Source organism: Motacilla alba, chromosome 2, assembly GCF_015832195.1.
Source record: "Motacilla alba alba isolate MOTALB_02 chromosome 2, Motacilla_alba_V1.0_pri, whole genome shotgun sequence".
NCBI classification, from domain to species: domain Eukaryota; kingdom Metazoa; phylum Chordata; class Aves; order Passeriformes; family Motacillidae; genus Motacilla; species Motacilla alba.
Window position 1 is genome coordinate 6,599,190 of NC_052017.1, and position 4,032 is coordinate 6,603,221.

Genomic DNA, 4,032 nt, shown 5'->3' on the forward strand with positions numbered 1-4,032 from the left:
GATGTCAGCACTGGTTTTGGCTGGTATGATGAACAAAATCAGAGGGGATAGTTTATCTAACTCTTAAGTAATTCACTGAATATGATATGATAGCAGTTCTCCACATCAAAAACCAAAGTTTAAAGAAAGAATGCTGACTGGACATGTATCTAAAGATTGAAATTTTAGATTTGAAAGTAATTTTAAAAATACCCCAAAATATATCATTTTGGATGAAGCATGGACAGCACAGAAACTCCAGGGGACATGTGGTACTGTTTCCTCATTCTCAACTTACACAATTCAAGATATTGGTGGCCTCTCTGTGAGGAGGTAGAAGTTCAGGAGAATGTTCTCGGGGCCTCTATGAAAGTGTCCATTAAACAAGAAGATATACACCCTGACAACTAACCCTTTCAACGAGAATTTACCATGAACATGTGGCCTGCAGGTAGGTTGTCTGGGCAATGTGAAGACCCACAGTGCCAGCAGCACAGTCCTTCAGCAGATCTTAGGTGTTATCAGTACCAGTGAGGCAGCAGAGTGTTTTTACAGAGCAGCTCAGCAAAGAGGAAAAGCTGACTGAAGCGATCTCAAGCAGGGGAGAGGTTATGTAAACAAAGAAAACCTTTTTTGTAGTCTCATTTCTTTGAGGGTATGCAAACACTATGGGTTAACCTGCTAATTCTTTTGGTGATGGCCCTGGACTCTGAGCTGCCACTAATCTTGTGCATCTGCTTTGTTTAAGAACACCTGTCTCCTCCTGGCAGATTACAGATGTAACCAAAGCTGGGTTTCCATTACCCCTTCCCTGAAACAGCAACATGGCTGGGTATGGCACTATTACCTTTGGAGATGCACAATCTAGAGCACAACGTGCAGTCCATCTTCACACAAAGCATCACAAGCACCCCCTTATCACATGCTGGATTCTTGTAGCTGAGTGCAGATGTGCATTTTCAAAGTTATCTGAGTTTCCTGGGACCTGTACTGTTAGTGCTGAATAAATTCTCATGGGAGTAAAGACTTATCAAAGCTATACCAACCTCTACTCCCTTAGGTTATTTTCTTTGTTGTAAACACACAGTAACATCAACACTTTAAGATAAAACCCCTAAAATAAAAAGTAAACCCCCAATCCTCTCCTGCCTACACAGGCCTTTGAGCCTGAAATGAAAGAGTGGCAGATATTTAGCCACATCACTTAACACATTCCTGGAAGGCATTTGGATGCTGTGGTGAAAAGGGGTGTAGGCAAACCAACATAAGACAACAAAGCAACTTGTGGCAGGCACTACAGAGATCCAAACTGAGACCTCCTTCGGTGTCCATTTCCCTTCCAGCACAGTTTAAACTCAGCAACTGCAGTGACCTATACGGTGTTGAGAGCAGAAGGAGATAATGGTATCTGTGGGCTTAAGGCATGAAATGACAATTACAAGGGCTGTGTTCCGAGGGAGAGGCCAGGGTATCCTCCAAACATTGCATGATGATGGATTTGGAAGAATCTATCATTCCCTACATCTTAGATCAGATGTCTCATTCCTCCTATTCTACCTGAGAATCTAGTTATTGTTATTGCCATTTAAATAATCATTACATACTGAGTTTCTAATACAGCACAAGGATGAATGAATGTTTTCATACTTCCCACTGCTCTAAGACCATCAGCTGGCATTTGTCATCACAGTTTCATGGCACAATTTCTGTTCCAAGTACTCCACGGACTTGTCTCTATGTTATTTAAACTACAGACAGATGTCATCTCCTGAAACAGCTTAAGATGTTACTATGTCTTATCCCCTCCCCTCACTTCTGCTAACAAAGCAACTTCTTTGAGTACTCCCTAACCCACTTCAGGCACAATCAACACAGTTAGTGTACGTCTCCTATTTAAATTGTTTGAACTCAGCTGATTCTGCTTGAAGTGGGTTAGGGAGCACTCAAACAGCTGGGAGAGCCTACCCGGGTAGTAATCAATGCCCAAGGGACTCTATAAACAGCTTAAAAAGAGAACGGCAGGGCACAAATGTTTGAGACCTCTGCAGCTGTTTGCAAATTGAATTCTCTCTCTACAGAGAGCCTGTAAGCTGCACGTGAGCTATTGCAATACCCCTTTCCAGATGAGGTGTTCTCTCTCCTCAGCTGTAACAGCTAGCAGCTTCTTTAAAAAAATAAAATGAAATGAAAGTTGTGAATTATAAGAAAGTTTATGGTGATGTTCCCATATAGCATATGAGCAAATATTCTCTGAGCCCAGTGCAGCATATTGTGCAACAGCATGGGAGAGGGGAAATTTTGGCCAGGAAAGTCAAAGCATATTCTTTCTTTTATCTGTTGGATGCTAAAACAGCGCCTTCCATGTGCTGTTTGATTTCACTGGCCAGACGAGGGGGGCGCAGACAATTTCCATCACGCTCCAATCCTCAGCTCTGGAGGTACTTATTAGAGTCTGAACATTCGCTGTTTCAACCCACCGATAAGGGAGCCCATCCAACAAGCAAATTGGGCTCCCTTCCATCATGCTCTGTATCTTCCAAAATCTCCAAGGGGAACAGAGCGAACAAATATGTTGAGCGAGTGTGCTCAGTTTGTGGCAAACGGCAGAACAACCCCCCCAGGACATATGCACAGTCTATAGCCATCACACCAACATTGGGTATGAGGACCAGAGGATGCATCTCATTAATTTTCTTCCACAGGCCTTCAGTCAGCACGAGCTGCTGGTAAAGTAATGTGGAGCTGGTAGTGGGGGATAGGAAACTGCCCCCTCATGGGAAACACGCTTGCTCTGTAGTTCAAGCTCAGGCCAAGGCATCTGGAGGAACTATTTCTGGCATCACCATGCACTCTCAGTGTGACCAGGGCTGAGTCATACATCATTATCCCATATGCAAATTAGATGTCAACAACTTTGCAGGTGATGTTTGTTGCAGCCTATTTTTTTTTTCTTGTTTGTTTGTTTGAAGTGCTCAAGTGCACCAGTATATGGTATTCTGGGCTGACCTGGAGGATCTATGGGCTGAAGGGCAGCCACCTGCACCCAAAGAAAGAGTGTTTTGTGTTTTTACAAGTGACTGGTTCCACATTGGTGTTTTTTCCGGGGGCAAACCCTGCTTTCACTAAGACGTGAACCGAGGCAGGTCTTGCTCTGAGGGGCAGCAGCATCTGCAGCATTTGCTGGAGGGTGGTGAGCCTTTTATTCCCCCTGCAACATGCATTGTAGCCTTTGCCATCATGTATGGCTTGGAAGAACCACAGAATATCCTGAGTTGGAAGGGATTCACAAGAATCATCAAATAAAACTCCTGGATATGTACAGGACATCCCCAAGAGCCACACCAAGTGTCTGAGAGCATTTCCCAAACATTTCCTGAGCTCTGTCAGGTTGGCGCTGTGACCACTTTCCTGGGGTCCCTGTTCCAGCACCCAACCATCCACTGGGTGAAGAATAATATCCAACCTAAATTTTGGATAAATTGCCTAATATCCAACCTAAATTTTTTAACATCTAACTTAAGAAGATTTTAAGCTGATGAAATCCATCATGTCAGGCCATGTAGCAGAGGCCCTGGTTGACATGGGTGAAGGAGTGTTCTCACAAGCAGGAGAGCGAGTGTGGGAGCTGTGCACGATGCCAGTGGTGTGGAATAACAAGTGGAACATGTTGGCTTTAGCTGGGGTTCTTTTCCTCACAGTATCTAGTGGCTGGGATTTGTGCTGAGCACAGGGTTCAAAATACAGAGATGTCCATTTTGGGGAACGGGAGTTCAGTTCAGAATGGGCAACCCAGGCAGGTGGCGGAGTCCCCATCCCTGGAGGTGTTTTAGAAAAGACTGGACGTGCTCTGGTCGTGCTGGGTGGCAGGCTGGACTCGAAGGCGTCCGAGCTCCTTCCCAACCATATTCACGCGGCAGTACCGAGTCCATCACCCACCCCTAGACCATCTCTCCGCCACAGACACAGCCCCGCGCCGGCTTCTCCCTCACGGCGCGCCCGCCGCAGGGCCCTGACCCGACATGGCGGCCCGGGCGCGGGCGGCGGCGCAGGCGC